This window comes from Typopeltis vanoorti, chromosome 23 (assembly GCF_054136105.1).
Source record: "Typopeltis vanoorti isolate ZY-2024b chromosome 23, IOZ_Tvanoo_1.0, whole genome shotgun sequence".
Taxonomy (NCBI): domain Eukaryota; kingdom Metazoa; phylum Arthropoda; class Arachnida; order Uropygi; family Thelyphonidae; genus Typopeltis; species Typopeltis vanoorti.
Window position 1 is genome coordinate 7,894,088 of NC_143571.1, and position 18,125 is coordinate 7,912,212.

Sequence of the window (18,125 nt, forward strand, 5' to 3'; positions counted from 1 at the left end):
GAAAAGAAATACTCGTGAAATTAGAAAGTAAAAGAAACAATTAAGTCAAAAAATAAAGCTTTCCGGAAATTCATAAACAGAATTCGAATTCTGAGAGAAAGATCCATGCAAAAAATAAAGATAGAAAAGTGGGTTGAATTTACGTAAGTTAAGAGGAAAATATTAATGGAAACAAGAAATATGTTACAAGGATTAATGAAGAACCAGGCTTTTTTAATAAATGGAGATGAGAAATCTAATACCTAAAAACAAATTAGGATGATATGGCAACATTGGAGATATGTTAAAGATGAAATCCACAGTGAAATAAACTGGAATGAATATAGAGATGAAATAACTGGGAAATAGGTCTGGTAGAGGTTGAGAAGTATAAAGGAAGATGAAGAATGGAAAATCCCCTGGAATAAATAAATGATATGCCTACTGAATTGATCAGAGCTTCCGGTAGTTCAGGAATATAAAATGGACATCTTTAGACTGATCTGGAGAAAGGTGATCCTGATGACTGAACTAAGAGGATTATTGTCCAAATATATTGCATAAAGATGGCTCAGGGGAGGGAGTTTAACCATAGAGGGATAATATTGCGTCACTGTTCAAAGATTTATGAAAGGAAAATGCAATAAGAATAAGGAATAAAATAGAGGAAGGCAGTTCTAAGAGGATAGTTTCGTTTTAGAAAATGGAGATCAACTGCTGAAGACACTGGGAATTTGGAAAAGAAGAAATAGTTATGATCAAGAATGTGCATAATAGTGTTAGAGTTGTAAAAACTAAATATGGTAATTCGGAGCAGTTAACATTTAATGGAGTGCAACAAGGGAAAAGTCTTATCTCCACTGTTGTTCATCGTGGTGATGAATAGTGTCCTAGATATGGTTAACGACTAGGAAGTTAAAGAGCTATCTATGTCTGCCTGCGGAATTATGTTGTGATCTGGGCACATTCAGAAGAGCTAAATTGGATGGACAAATGCAAATGACACAAGACTATGTATGAGTTGCATATTATTATGAGCATGGAAACATAATACGATTTAACATGGTTTTAAATCATAGAGAAAATGTTAAAAGGATGTTAGATTTAATGGACAAATCTTTAAGAGTAGTGAAAACTTTGGATATTTGGGGAAGTATATTTTCCAGTGAGGGAAATTTAAATGAGGAGAGATCGAGGAGAATTTCACTGGACCAAAGCATTACAACAATATAAGTAGTCCACTTTGCGGCTGTAAGGCCCCACTGAAGTGCGAACTTTTGATTAACAGAAGTTACTGTTGTCCATTTTGTTTTATGCAGCAGAGACATGAAGACAAAAAAAGAGAACAAGTAGAATACAAGCAATCGAAACTTTTGAGGACAATGTTGACAAACAAAAAAGGAAAGATAGAATAAAAATATAATCAGAAACGTTTTGGAATTGGAAAAAAAAAAAAAAGGCGGTTAAAGAAATGATCGTGAATTCCTGTTTGAAGTGGTTTGGGTGTACGAGAATGAAATTTCTATATTCATTCTCATGCCAAGAAGACGGTATGAAGAAAGACTACGTGAAAAGGCCAAGAGAAAACCAGATAAGAGATTTAGAAGACTGTTCGTGAAAAAAGAATATGAAGAGGCTTTGATCCGATTGACAGTATCTGTTGGAGGCCTGTTGACTATTGACTAGAAACGATACTATATTATATTATGAGTGGCAACGAAAACCTATAAACGGCTCTAGATACAGTATGTCTGTTAAAAAAAAGGTAACGTGTTTGGTATTTGTTCATAGTACCTCTTGTTAATTTGCATTTCGTGTAATTTTACAAAATTGCTTCGAAAAAATTAATTTGGTATCTTACGAGCCTGCGGTTGTTTATTCTGCAATTAAAATAGACTAAAAGTATGAAAAAAATACGCAGCAAAATAACAAGGAAAGAATTTAAAAAATTGAAACAGAAGAAAAAACTTCCAGACTTTCCCCTTCTTACTGAGAGGTCAGTGACTAACACTACCTAGAGCAAGTGGCTTGTTTTACACAAAATGTCATTCTGTACTCTGCCGCCACCCTGTGGTTAGCTGGGGAAAACAGTGAGGGGAATCAAGGAGGACTACTCTAGGACAGCAAGACACGTTCCAGGGGACGAGACATAAGGCGTTTCTCTTTAGCGAAAGACGCCAAGGGCAAGTCTATTTTAACGTTTGGGTAGAGAACGTTCAAGAGTTCCACACAAAAATAAACACAGTTGTACGGTTAGTCGGACTACGGAGATCATCCATCAACTGGAGGATGATACTGTCAGACTACTGGTTGGTCTTCAGTATAATTCTAAGCAGAAGAAGTAAAAAAGAAATGTCGTAAACTCCATTAAAGATTCAGACTATTATAGCTGTGTGTTTGGCCTCTTTGGATGAACGAATTAAATGAACCGAAAAGCGCCTTAAAATCTTTGTTTTATTGTGTATATTTAAAAAATCCAAGTTATGCGGACTTTTCTATATTTATTTAAATTCTTAATTCTCTCGTGAAACTAAAAGTAATGAAATTTATCTTTCAGATTTTTTAAAGTTAGGAAGAATAACTGTTTATTACATCAAAATTTAAATTGATTAAATCCCTGACTGAATGAAATCGTCAAGTTATGTATCGGTCAAAATCAGTAGTAATTAAAAGTTGACTAATCAGCGTTCTCGGTCAAATTTTAACCTCCATTAGTCAGTCCCTAATGAGTGCACAGGTGTGTAGCGAACGTTGAGGTATCGCGCTTACTTATTTTGATGATAATTAGATCTAAATAAGGTGATATTTCATGGCAGAATAAATTTTGTATTTAATCTAGAATAAAATTCTGCTGAAACCAGTTTTCTTAACAGTGATACATATACGACAGACAAAAATCTTAGAAAAACGTTTAGTAAATTATGAAATGTGAACCACTACAAGTATAGAAATAAATGGTACAGTGTTTACAAGTTACGTGATATGGAAGTATAATATTTTATGACGATCCAAAACACGAAGTTTAACCTGTAGAATTCACAGTATTGCAAATACTCTGAATGGGTGGAAACTCGGAAGGAAAGAAGAAATTAACATTAGATTTGAATACCCTGTAGACCGTTTCGTTAAAATAAAGCATACAAGTAAGGTTGTTCCAAAAGGATAGCACTAGAGGAAGAAAAATTTGTTTGCAGTTGAGCTGTGAATTGTGGTGAGCAGTCACTGCACGTGTCTTAGATTCCGAACAAAAGTGAAGAATTACTGGTTGTGATGAACGAATAATGCAACAGAAATTGAAAATCTGTATGAAAGAACGTAGTGAGTGGGGCTTTTAATCAATTAACCTAATTTCTTTCCTGCACAGAGTGAAGAATTTAGAACTCTTTACAGCTACAATCCAATATGCGAAAACAGTAATGGTGGGGAAGATGTATGAAGAGTTGTTCAGATGTAAAGCAGTGCCTAGAGAGAGTAAGAAAAAAAAATTTTTTTTTTTTTTTTTTTTTTTAATGCTGAGGAGGTAATATTTGATATGCTTATGCCAAATGAGGGAAAACATTGAAGTTTTTCCAATACGAGAAATTTCGTCTTGTCTAGGAAGTGAAAGAAGAGTATTTCACTTTGAGCGAAATTCATTTCATTAGGGTTATGGTAAATAAGACGAATGCAGAAACAATTAGCTGAAACTTAATTTAAAAAATTAATAACAGCTGATATTTCTCTAGAGTACATTACATCCTATTACACTATAGTAATAGGATCGAGAAACTAAAAGAGTTACATATTCAAGTCAAATCATTTGGCAGTTTCGTTGGAATGTTGCAAAACTAAAGAAATATCAACTATTAATTTAATAAAATTGAGTTAAGTTTTTTAATCCGTTTAATTATTTATCATAATGATAGGGGAAGGTAAGTTTATATTTTTAATCATCAAGGTGTTGCTTGCAGAATTGGGATGCAGATAGGAAGAAATTTTACTATCAGATCCTCATTAAAGGTTTGGAGTTCAATATTTAAGTAGATATTTTAGTATCAGTATATATTCTAGTTTTTAATTTGTAGAGAATTTCAAATAAAGTGGGGGGAGAGATATGGAGGGTAACCATTTTATTATTTAAATTTTTTTACACGGAAGTGTTTCAAACATAAAACTTGCGTTTGTTACCAATGTTGGATAGCGTCAGAAATTCAAACATACAATAGTTTTAGTTGATTTTTTATATAGTAAAAAAAATCCTTACGTACAATATAAACATCCAACTTGCCCATCAAAATTAGATTTACCTGCGCAGTACCTGCTGCTAAAGATGAGGATGCAAAGCACCATCCGATTCCGATCTTGAAATAACGATTGTCAACCTGTATTTAAGTTTTCGAAACACTCCTGTAAAATTCCTCTATTCTCTAGGACCGAGGTGGCAGGGATTGTCTCGAAAATTAACTTTTCATCCCATTAAACAGACCGCAAAAAAAAAAATGCAGTACAATACCCTCTTAGCCTCCGTTGCTTCGGCCATAATTCCAATCAAGCAAGGTTGAAGAAATCTGCTTCAAATCAGCATAATGAAAATCTAAGCAGATATACTTTCATCTTCCCACATTATTTATGTTCACTGATAAGCCTTAAGGATGTTCGCTAAACACTCTTAGAGCAAATTGAAGTTTTTGCATTTCAAGTTAATATCCGATAATGAACTCATACAGGCGAAGAAAGCAAGTAGCCTGCAAAATATGAAAGATAAAACAGTGGCTGTGGGATTGCATAAGTTGAATATAATCAAGAGACAACGACGCTTGTAAAAATATAGCACTTTTTAAATTCCTTTATTTTCATGAGAAGAGATGGAAAACTCATTTCAATATGATTCAATCATGATCTTAATGCCGTAGAGGAAAATATAGGAGGGGAATGCAGAAAATACCGCTGCGTATGTTTTGGGCATTTTAAGTCCTTGCTGTGATTTTTCTTACTATTTGACTCCGATACGCGAAATACTAAACTTGTGGTGCATTAGTACCGCGGGTGGCTAAAAATCTCATTATTTGTTTATTTTATTTTTTACGTAATTGGAAATCCTGCTCTGGAGGCTAACCATGGAAGTTTTCGAGCCGCTTCAGGTCTCCTAGAGGCAGGGCGGTGGTCTTACACCAAGGGATGAAATTCATCTCCCACGTAATGACAATCAACATCCCTGCCTACGGCGGGAATCGAACTCGCAGTCTGTTGCCTGGAAAGCTGGTACGTTAATCACTCGGCCAACTAGACCGGCGACCTTCGATAGTAGGTCATAACCAAGGGACTCAATCGATTATTTCCTGCACTGCGGGGCTCGGGAAGCACATGTTCGTCAGGAACCGGTGGCTTCCAGCACGCTAAGACACGATTCATTTCATAAGATGAATTAAACAAGTTAAATATTTGTTCTCAAATACTGATTAAGAAAGACACATTTTCCTTTGTTTTTAATAAATTTTTAATAAATATTAAGTTTTTCACCATGTTAAAATGATGAAAAATAAAATACAAAAGACATTAAGAGACTAATATTTGAATCAGAAGATTATTTTTCTTATTCTTTTTGTCCATACCAATGTCAAATCATCTATGATGAATTAAAGGGGAGAAATATTCTGAAAATCCGGTGTTTCTCAGTATTATCGTTAATTAAATAACTTAAAATTAATTGGGGCTGTATTTTATTTTATTTTTTGCCCCAAGAAAGATGTACTTTATTTCTTTCGTAACTTTTGCAATGAAAAACCCATAGTCTGATTTAAAAAATTTATAAATAGTAATCCACTTAATAAAAATATATAGGGCATCAGTGGTACGTTTAAGATTAGTATTGAGTTCATTTAAATTGAGGCATTTTATTAAAAATAATTATGAAAGAATAACACGATGGTTACTTTATGACTACTTGAAAGTAGTCAAGTACCAGCATAGAACAGTGGGAAAGACGATACAACTCTCATTGGAAAAATACTTTTACGTATGGTGTCCATAAGGTTTCTTTTCTAATGTAGGCAAAATACATGCCTCGTACGAATGTGTGCAAGATTCCCCTACCCAGAAAACTCTGTTTTTATATCCCGAGTATGCACACTAGCCAGAAAACACTAAAACATACAAAAATGGACGGAAAATAATTGGGTAAATTATGAGGAACTTTATGGAAGTGCACGCAAGAGTGAATGATATTTACTGTTGTATATAAGCAACTGAATGCTATATTATATTCGCTATAAAAGAGTAAGAAAAACAAACCTGAAATTAAACATTTCGAGACTCACTGTCCATAGGAAAACTATAGCATTCGATCTTATCTTCGAGGGCACATGTTAAGATCGCCGTAAGGTGTAATATTGCTTATTGGCGATTTTCAACTCCACAAAACTGTCTTTCTTTGTCCGGCAAAGAATAAGTTGCCTATTGTGTACAAATCGCGGTTTCCGGGAACTGGCTGGTCTTAAAGTTCCCAGCTGACAATTAACACTGTCACGTTACAAGACGCTAACCTATCACGCGTCTAATGCTTCACACCTCGCGGCCACTAGTGAAGGCAAGCACCTCCACCAGTCTGATGCAGATAACCCAACTACAGTACATGCAGTCTGGAATGCACTTGAAAATAGAGGTAAATTGTTCATATTACGATAAGCATCTTGTCTCTCCCGCTTTTCTCGTGAATTTTCATCTACAGTACATAAATAACAGTTGTTTAAGCCATTTTTTTTTTAAATACTCAACACTTCTGACCGAATGACTAAACCCATATTACTTATTTATGACAACATAGAGCAATATTTACTCTCCCACGATCAACTAAATTTTTTAAAAAACGAATAATATTAATATATTTTATAATATAAAATGTTTTATTTATTGCTAAATTATATATTAAAAATACATTAAATTAAATAAGAAATTACTAAAATTATTGCAATAATTTATTTTAAATTGAAAGAAAAGTTCAAAAGATCCTCTCTTCAGTCAGGAATATGGGTTAAAATCTTAGTCTAGGTTTGGCGAAAATTTCTATTAAAAAAAAAAAAATTCTAAGACAGAAGATAGTAAGGATAGCTTTCTTTAAAAAAAATGCCTTAAATCGAAGGATAATATATACACATTTGATTTTTGATATTTTTATTTGATAAGTAAGCAAGCATACATTCTTTCATTCATTGTTCCTGATGTTAAGTCGAAGTTCTTAATTATTTTCATATGTCTAAACTTATGCATCCTGGTGACGCAAGTTTTTGACGATGTAATGAAGTAGTGAGGGGTTACAGGAGAGAAACAGATGGGGTGGTTTCGAAATATTTCCAGAACATGCAACAAGAAGTGTTGCATAAATATTTTTATAGGAAATGATTTCAATTTCGAATTTCGCTAAAGCAAGCAAATATGGGTTACATATTAACACACACACACACACACACACACCAGGAAGTTTTTCTTTTCTTTTTTTCATATTAAAGTGCTATTATGTTTAAGTATAGTTTCCATATTATAAAGATTAAATGTATAACAGCATCCTTTGCTGAACTTCAGAATTAACAGTAATAGTCAAGGACGGCCTGGCTGGACGAATGGTTAACAGTCTCAGCTCACTATCCGATAGATCGTGAGTTAGAATCGTACTACGGGCATAGCACGTCAAGTTTTTATATAATAAACTATCAATGTAATACCAGAATTTCAGATAATCCATTCACCCAACACTCTGAACCTTAACTCTCCTTCGTAAGCCGCCGATGGTAGTTCTCTCAGCAATTGACCATAATCTTGCCAGCATTTTTTTTCTCCCACAAACCGTTCTTTTAACTCATCTCAGCCTCCTATTCTATGGCATTACAAATGTGACAACTGCTATGACCTTCGGGATTTCTATGCCTCTTTTTTCCATGGTTTGATTAATACTTGCTTACCTACCTTCGGTGATCTTTCATCAGAAGGAAAGACCAAGAAAATATTCAATAGCCTTGATACTAATAGTCCTCGGGCTCAGATGATATCCCTCCCAGAACCAACATCGTCCTGTGTCGCATTTACAAGCTGTACTACTCATCTGGCATCTATCCCAAGGCATTCTTTAATCCAGCCTGCTCCTAAAAAGGGAAAAAAGACAGCCATCAAACTAACATACCACTGCTGTCACCTCAATATTCTCAAAAGTGGAGGTCATCAACAACTGCCTTCATTACCTCGAGATCCGTTGGTTAATTCAGAAAGCAGGTTTCCTATAAAGGGTGCATCCATATTGAATGGAAAAATCCAATATGGATTCTGCCAATCACGTTCTACAGGAAACCTGCTTGCAAACTTTGGACAATAGAGATGGAAAGATTTGAAGAATCATGTGGTCGCGTTTGATACTTCCAAGGCATTTGATCCTATTAGGCATCATGGCTTTCCAAGTGTCCGTGTTATGGTTTCCTTCTATCCTTTGTGCGTGAATTGCCATCTTCTCTAGTCATTCAGTGGATATCATGGTAGATAGTCCCTTCTCATCTGATTTTTCCATCAATGCAAGATGCACCCCAGAATTCTTTATTATGTATTTTCTATAGGTATTTCCATAGGTTCCAATTAACTGGCCATCACTTTTCCTCCAACTAATCATGTACGAACACGAGCAGTTGCTGATCAACATCAATTATACCGATCATCTCGAGATTAATTAACTTCTCATTCTCTTCCTTCAATCCACATAACTGTCATGTGGACTAGTCTTTCCGAATGCATACAACTCTTCAAAAAAAAAAAAAAAATCTTTCCTTCTCCCTAATCACTTGCTTCCACACAACACTTTGTCGTGTTATAGGTCTTGAGTAGGATATTATATATAAATAATCATCTGGAACTTTATGTTTGCAACCTTTGATGAATAAGATTTACAAAAAAAAAAAAAATTATGAAGCAAGCTTGCTTATAATTATGCATCTTTCATTAAATACAATTCAAGTATATTTATTTGATATACTCGTATACCTAACTATGATGAATATTATTTGTAGACATGGAACTGCCATATCTACAAGTAGCCGCACCTATTTTCTTCAATCATGTTAAGAGGATTCGTCTTTCTTTTAAATCTGTAGTTCATCCATATTACCGATGCATTACAGGTTGAACAACCCCTAGCGTGTGTAGGATTACCAGATATATCTGGATGACTTGACATATTACTTGCAGGGAGCAACTGATTTTTCCGCTACGTCACAAGCAGTTCTACAGCTCATTTTCCTTCTGAGCAGTAATTACTATCGTTGCTTTGCCTCGACTTGCAGAGATGCGCATGATTATTTTAAGAAAAGGAATGTGGTCATTAAGCAGTAGAAGTAAAGTGAAATACGCGCTACTACTTAACATTTCTGAATTTCAAAGAGTGTTACTATGCAAGAGTAACAATTTTCCTTGGTGCCCTATTGAAATATATATTCCAATTTTTATTTGATGTTAGTGTACCTTGTTTTCAACTAAGTATACTACTATCTTTAAAATAGACAAATCAGATAATGACTGAAAGCTTAAAAATGAAAATTCATAACATGTGTAAGAACGCTAGCCAGGATTATCAAGAATCAAATATATATTTAAAAAAAAAAAAAAACATACATCAGAAGAACATGTTAAAAAAAAAACTCAAGATCAATTTGAAGACTATATGCTGGTTATTGCTCTCGTGAATATTCATATTCCATACATAATACTAGCAAAAGTCGGATACACGTGAAGATATAGCAAGTCTGTTTTTATCTGAAAATGTCTATTTTTTTTTCTTTTATGTAGCTCCCACTCATAAGAGGTTTATTTGTAAATCTATAGTACATTCATATACTGTTGGTGGGTTAAGGTTTTATTTTATTTATTTTTTTTTTTGTATTTTTTATTTATTTTTACATAGTTCGGATACCCTGCTCTGGAAAACAATGAACTTTTTAAGCCACTTGATGCCTCTAATAAGCGGAATAATCTTCCTTTAGGAGGAATGTAACATGACTCGTTAATTCATATACCAATTTTTATAGCTCCTGTGACGTAGGTTCTATGCTTCTTGGTTCATGCCAATCGACGATGCATTCACTCGATATTTAATACTTCGAGATTGAAGCTCCAGCTCACCTTTGAATATTCATAACAAAATACTTTTGGGCTGTTCGCAATCTCCAAAGAGAATTTTCTAAGTCTGACGACGTAATTATACATCTCAAAAAGCGCCCGGCTTCTGTCGGCCAATGTTATGTATATCTGGGTGTTGTTTTTTTTTAATTTTTTTTATGATGTCAAACACGAGAGATTTTATTATAACGTACTATATGTTGACCAACCAGTGTCGCCGATAGAACTTCTCTTCAGATGCGGTCATATGTAAATACTTAACTGCTGTACGACAGTACCCATAGACATTTCCTCTAAAGGGAATCCCGCTATTATTATTCTCCTGTGAAAATCTAACTCTTTCTGTATGTTCAACGCTCGACAACATCGAAATGCACAAGCAGTGGACATCGTTTATCTCGTTAATTAATGAGATAAACAAAAATTTCATATTATATCACTACATTATTTCCTAATCGGAAATGTATCTGGTCTAGTAGAAGAATACACTGTATTAGAAATACAAATGGGAGACATTTTTCGAGTTTAAAAAAAAAATTATGTGACATTTACAGACTGCTATCCCCTCGTAGCATCGTAATGTTCCGATTCCACACACACACAATATATACTGAAGAGCCGTTATAGGTGGTTCGTTCTATACAGGGAAAATATAGAAAGTAAACTGAAAACGTGAATGACTGGTGTAGTAACAATAGCATAACTATAAATACAATTGGGTATTTACGTAACTGAAGCCAACTAATCTTGTTTCACCCACAGTTAATTTCTATGGTAAGTAGGCCGATGACTCACGGATACGTACTGATTTCAGGGAGAGGTAAAAATACTCGTTCAATGTTACTTATACTCAAGGTCTATCTACAATCAGAATATTAACGCCAAGAAGCGTCCTTTACCTGGAAAGATGATCGCTATGAGAAAACTAATAGAGCCCGTTTCGTGCAACCTTGTCACTCTCGCAGTAGCCAGAAAACTGAATAATTTACTTACGCAACACGTGTACTTCCAAAACACGTGCTATCTGCTGGAATAAATTAATTAAGAGCACGTCTTTTGGACACGCGATTGCATTTCTATCGCGCGTGCCGAAGTGCTTATACTGCTGCAGTTAATCTACCGATATCTATTCGTAATCAGCCCACTGAGCATATAAATTAGCTGTGGGTGAAACGAGATGACCTTACGAAATCGACCTAGAAAGTCAAAAGTCAAGCACGATATAACCTTGCTTTTTGCTCTTCGGCTGTAGGGAAAGTGAGGGGGAGAGAGAGAGAGAGAAGCAACCTTTCGTAGTTAGTCTCATAGCTATTTATTCTCGACTGGCTTTGTTTACAGCCAAAATGTAATTAGATGAGAATTATAAAGGTCGGCTGCAGTTTTGAGTTGCAAGTTGAAAGAAGGAAATAAAGATCAAATTATGAGCTGAAAAATATTTCATTTAGGCTGCATTTCCCATTTGATAAATACAAATTGCATTTTATAATTAACGCAAGTTTCATGAGAGATTACTCTTAAATCATTTTATCGTGACGTACACAATATCATGCTACTTAAGAAATCTAACATTTATAAAATTCAAAAACGATATCACAAATTCAAGTCTGTGCTACTTCCACCCCTCTCTTTTCAAAAATGCTCACCTGATAAAATGGTATTTTCGTCACAGTTATTATTCGCTGATGAGTTAAAATGAACTGTCCATTTCTAATAATTGGTGTAATTATAATGAAATTAAACCGAATCAGCGGCTCCAAAATTCTTATATTCAGACCACCACAAAAAGATAAGCCTAACCGCCACGCTAAAATATATATCACTCGCCTCAAGCAGTTAATAGTAATTTATTGTTGCGACATCTGCCGGCTAAAAGTTATCTGCTTAAAAAACTTTTGATATTAACTGTGTTATTATTTTGATATTACTCTTAAGAAAAAATCAAAAGATGACAATTATAGCAAAAGTAGCATGTTCTTGTGAAATCTGTTATTTGTTTAAATGAAATAATTAGCTAACTGTTATGCTTTTAAAGATTGAAGTGGTGAATAAACTTGTTTCAATATCTAAATTCAGCCAAAGAATCGAGGAAACTGGGATATTTGCCAAGAAGAAAAAAAAAAAACGCAAAAGATATTCAATTAAAAACAAGGAGGTATTTTTTTTCCCTTTAAATTCTAGAAAACGTAAGCACGAGTTCTAAATTAATTCCATATAATAGTGACTGAAAGCCAGTTGTTTAAATCTTTTCCTCTATACACTCCATTAATCATGCATGCTTGATTAGGACAATAAAACATTAAAATTATTTCTGCGCAACTTTATGTAGCAATAAATTAAAACCATTGGTTCGGCATCAATAATTTAGATCTCAGTTATTTAGATTATCTATGAAACAGAATGAAGATTTTATAAATTAACGGGACAAAAGATTTTTTTTTTTTTTCACATTTCACATGTATGAATAGTAGGAGCTATAAGCAGTGACACAACTAGTCTTCTATAAGCCTAGATCCAATACTTTTACATACAAGAAGCAGAAATTCTTCAATAACATACACTCTGGATTTCTGGGATCTTTACGAACTTGGGATCGTTACTGTAGTGCATGAGCATACAAGGTTAACCCATGGTTAAGAGTAACAAATACTTAAAAAATTGGATAAAGAATTTATATGTGCTATTTCTTGGTAATTTGCGAAGAAATCTAGAAATGGAGATAATGCAGTGAATTAATTTTAAAAGAATATGTAGACTAACTGGGCATATCACCAATTCTGAAACCGGATAATTCGTCAAACGATAATCGGATCTGTTCTTTTATTCAGTAAACTTTAGTGATATTGTAATTCTACCGGATTTATATTTCTTCCCCCTTCTCTCAGCAAAAGCTGCTTTCAGGATTTCAGTGAGTCCAGAATAAAATTCATCAAATGTCTATTAGAAGAACATTTTTTGTGATCAGTGCAGATAGCAAAGCATTTTTTTATCGGTGCCATCTGTCGAAATTATTTCACAAATAGGTTCAACATGTATGAATTATGCATGCAATTTTTTTTTTAAAAAAAAAAAAAAGCCTCATAAACTCAAGGAACTATACAAGCTCGTCCAGAGCAGGCTTTCACAAACATCCATACTTACTGTGGCATTCGAACCCACAGTCTGTTAGTTGGAGAACGGGCGTGTTTTCCACTCGGCTAACCAGGCCTGCATATTTCGTGATAAATGCCTTATTGTATGTTCTACAGGCAATTCAATTTATGTATCCTACTTCCAATATCTTATGCACTTGAAGTTAAATAAGAAGGTCCTTACTGGACTAATGTGATTTTAAACTGTTCAAAATTTTAATTACTCGCAAAGCTTCAGTGATGAAACGATTTTTCGAACTTCTGCAACACGTTTTACACCCTCCCGCTTCCACCATGAAAGTTTTAAAGGGACTCCTTTTTCAGTTTTTGGGGGCCTCCAGTGAGCGTTCTCGCTAGAACTTGAGCGCTTGTTTTCCTCCCCTTGCATTGAGAACTCGGTAAGTAGTTACTCCAACTGCAAGGTTCGTTGGCTTCAGTTTACAGGGACTGTAGGGAAAAAAGAAGAAAAAAGCGTATTGCGACATTAATACGCGTATATTTCAGGATTAAACGACGAACACCTGTTGTGATGAGCCATCTCCCCTTCAGCGATTCGGTACTTTGATTCATTCTATCTGACATTAACGGTAGAACTTGTAGCTACAGTTCCCATATTCCTTCACATCTTAATCAGGTACTATTGCTCTTTGGTGAACTGGCAGGTATCCAAGAAATAGGTAAAGTATTAACCAAAGGGGCATCCTATATAATCTTTCTAAATTGATTTTCTTATAATATTTAAGGATTGGCGTAGACATCAAAATGGATGTCAGTTTGACTCTTATCTCCAGAAATAATTAACTAAAAAAATAATATGAAAATCACAGATAGCGTGTAAAAGCCTACAGCTCCAAACTAAAAGCAATTGACATGCTGAGTCCTCTTATTTTCCTATTTGATGACAGAAGCTTCAAGTGAAATGCTTATATCCATTATTTTATTTTCACTTTGTACCAGGTATAATTATGATTTTTGTGGCTTAACACGAATTACTATAAAAACACTCTTCATCATTAAGATGATGAGCTGAAGGTTGGGGTAGTCCAGTTGATGTATTGGACTGGCAAGCAGTTTGCTAATGCTACTGTTTTATAGTTTATAAATTCTCCAAGCGAAATTAAATAATTCGGAAGCTGATAGTGGAACGAGCTGCAAGTTTTCCTCACAGCGTGTGGTGACAAGTGGATTTCGCTACGTGCCAGAATTGGCGTTCCGGTTGTTTGCGTTTTGATTTCCGAGTCAAAGTCCAGCCGGAGTTCATGAAGTTGACACTCCAGCGCCATGCCGTCTGTAAGAGGATATTGCATCGATCAAGATGGCTTGAAAATGTGTTCTATCAGTGTAGATGTAAAGTTTCTAGCTTTCTAAAATGTTCCAAAGATACCGTAGGATTTTAAAGTACGTAGTACTGTACTCTGAAATCCTTGTAGATGGAACACACTTGAAAGCCTTCTGCTTACAATTATAACTTTTAGTATTCAAATTTATTTTAAAAAATAGCATTTACAGAGTTATAAATTTTAGCATTAAGAATAACATAAAATAATTAAATTTCACTAAATCAACTATTAATAGTTATGTAATTTCCTGTTAATCTAAATTGTCAGTGGTATACTTCTATCGACAAATAATAAAAAATGAATAAATAAAAAATGCTAAAGGATTATTAAGATATTCTTTCTGTAATTAGTTGAAGTCAAACAATTACCCTACATTTAATTTTAAAAAGAACTATATTGCTTAGTTAGATTATTATTATTATTATATTGCGAGTATTCAGAAAAATCTCAGTCAAACTGGAATTAAGTACCTCACCTAGATCTTTTCACTTACTGAGTTAGAGGAAAACTTAGTTTCCTCCGGGAAACTAATTTTCCTCCTACAAGATGCACATCAATCGGAGAATAACAAGCAGCTACGATGTAAGGTTAGTTTGGTACAGTGTTTCCTTGGTGTATCCAACTAACATGAATGTGATTTGCAAAAGTCTAGGCTGTCTGAGACACATCAGCGCTTGCGAACTGTGCAAAATCCTGTTCTTATAATGGGTAACAGGATCAGAAAGGAGAAATTTAATGATCTGGTAGAGTTGTGCCAAGTGATATACCGCAAAGCCTGCTCTGATACATGTATATATTTATTTCAACAGTATTCTAGAATACTTCTAAGCTGAAACTTTGTAGATGAAGTTACGCGACGGATATTGTCTCCTATGTTTATGAGTGCAAACAAGTTCTTATGCTTTATATACTAACCTGGATTTCAAATATACAATTCTTTACGTATTGTTATTTTTTGTAATAATTTTGGTTTAAAATAACAATATTCGTTAGGGATCTCATCTTTCCAAAAAAAAAAAAACCACTTATTAAATATATATATATATATTATTCTTCCTTTTAACATCTACATGTTTATAAAACCAGATGCGAAAAAAATCATAAAATATCCATGCAATAATTAAAACAAACAAAAGACTGTTCATTGCTTTCCGTTCAGCTATCATACAAGTCATCGCCTTTACCTGTGGCATGCAGGAAAAACATTCACAGTTTCAAATAACTTTCCGGTCTTTTTCTCCCCCAGTTTCTATTACTGAACCTGGAATCTTTTTGAACCTGGAAAGTTTATTTAAAAATGGCTGTCGACAATCCCTGAGTCCATTACTAGCCAAAATTATTGCCGTCAATTTATACGGATACACAAAAAACAGAGGTAAATACACGATAACACACGCACACCTACGCAGTCGGCAAGCTGCAGATAAATATAGAACTCCCTTCTTACCTTTCTCTAGTAGGCCTGCAGACGTCCCACATAAGATTCCACGAAGGCTATGTTTACCACCTCCGTAAACACGTGATTGCCGTACACTCGAGAAGACCTGCGATCTTACTTCCAATGCACTTAACCGCACCGACAACTACACAAACTGAACACCAAAGTACATCGGAAATACCCTACAAAAACGTAAGGCGACTGGAATGGAGTTAAGAAAGACAGAAGTCACATATCTACTAGTGGAAGGCCTCGCTATACTGACAGGTCGCTGCTCATGGCCTTCAAGCAGCTCGCTTGCCCTGGGAACAGTTAAAGGAGAGCGCCAGCCTGTCGACCAATGAGCACAAGGCAATCAGACGTACCTTGTGCCCGGTAGCTTCCACTGTCATGGCGCGTGGACTGTTGCGGAGCTGCAGGCTTTACCCTATCTTTTTTTTTTCTTTTCCCTCCCTCCACTTATCCCCTTTTTGTTTGCACGGGGAAGGGTGCTGTAAAATGTTTTAGAAACCGCGATTGGTTCGGTTTTATGGATTATAGCGAACGCAGAAAATGGAGCACAGAGAATGCTGCATACCATCTGAGTGAACGGAGTTTGAAAAGAAAAGAGAAGAAAAAAATACAGACGCCGGCTGAAGGACTTCTAAAGGACATGACACAAACTGACTCGGATGGAAAGGAAAGCAAAGATCCCCTAATAAAATTTATCTTTCCTTCAGGGTATTCGATCAGAAGTCCATTGATTCACATTTAATTACCTTAAGGCGATGTCAATCACAGAACCTGAGAGAGGGAACGAAGGGAAGAATACGTTCCTTGTAGGAAATATTAACAGTTCTACATTACCTACTGCATATGCGAAGTCATAATGAAGTATTTGCTTAAGTTTATAGTTGGTTACCGAATCATCAAGAAACTTCTCAATCTTGTAATTTTGTATCTTGTTAATGTTCGTAAACTCTGTCAGTATTTAGCAACTTTACTGCCATCAAAGAAGATGCTAGAAATAGGCAAAGCAGCACAATTTGCTCCAGGCAGAGAATTAAAAAGGCAGCGATTTACGAAGAATAAAAAAGTGAATAAATAATTTATGTACCTCTTAAATTACTTATTTCTCACACCAAATCTTTGTTTCTATTATCATATCGTAACTTTCGCCAAGGTTGTTAAAAAAAAAAAAAAAATTGACAGCCATTTTAAGAGCAGATAACCACTGTAGATGTTTTGGGGAGGCCCTGTTTAAGCGAAAATCTTGTTCGAACATCCCTGTAGTGCATTCGGAAAAACACAAGACCGCCTCGTAGTAGGAAAAGGCATCGTTTCATATCCTGCCATGAGAAGATTCTAAGTGGTCATTTCTAAGACTGAATTGTCTGGTCTCAGATGACCCTGCAAATGACCCCGAATTTTTTTCTCTTTCTTTCCAGAAATTTCAACGACTGGTGTGTCACTTACAAAAATGCGATATAGATTAAGAAGATATTACGAAATAAACTGAACGAACGTTTATTTTTACGACTAACACATTAAGGGGATGGTCCTAAATCGTGAGAAGTTGTTTGATCAATAAAACGCTAGTTCGTTGGAGAAGTCGAAGGTCATGAAGCAACTTTTGAAATTAGTTTGAATATTTGTAGTTTCTACTTAAATTCTACGGAAAAAAAATCAAGGGAGATTATTTCAAGGAATTGAACGAAGAGGAAAAGAATTTCTGTAAATTTAATGTTGATTGTTAATCACTGGGTACAGAGAGTTGATGCACATGTTTTCACCGATTTAGAGAGGAATAGGGGGAATTCTGCTAAAAGGAAACCATGAATTGTCTGTAGAAAACCGATGCAAAAAAAGTGAGTGTGGGAAAGAAAGAATGAATTGGGGAGAAATGGATCATCAATCAATTCCAGTTGCTTTCTTTTCTGCTTCTAGAGAGCCCTTAAGGAGACACTACCTCAGACTGAGAACTTCTATGGTAGAACAGATTTCCAAGATCAGTTTTCAAGGTTAAGGCTGTACAGGTAGGAGATAGGAAATATTCTAGCAATGTTATTTAGTCATGCAGCTCAAGGTTTGTCAAATGAACATCAGTACAATTGAAGATTAAAACAAGGTAGT

General features: G+C 34.8%; 1 protein-coding gene across 4 annotated transcripts in view; it reads right to left on the reverse strand.

The window, feature by feature from the left end:
* The window catches only part of LOC150093601 (semaphorin-5A-like), a 299,721-nt gene that overhangs the window by 182,597 nt on the left and 98,999 nt on the right, over window positions 1-18,125 (reverse strand). Inside the window, exon 1 of one of the 4 annotated variants that reach the window (XM_090412829.1) lies at window positions 16,023-16,259. The exons of 1 other annotated variant lie outside the window; for it this stretch is intronic. The gene's annotated coding sequence lies outside the window, so the exon portion shown is untranslated. Of the gene's footprint in view, window positions 1-6,249; window positions 6,270-15,759; window positions 15,860-16,022; window positions 16,260-18,125 lie in introns of those variants that run through there. 2 more of the 4 variants (XM_090412831.1, XM_090412832.1) reach the window with 2 other exon arrangements.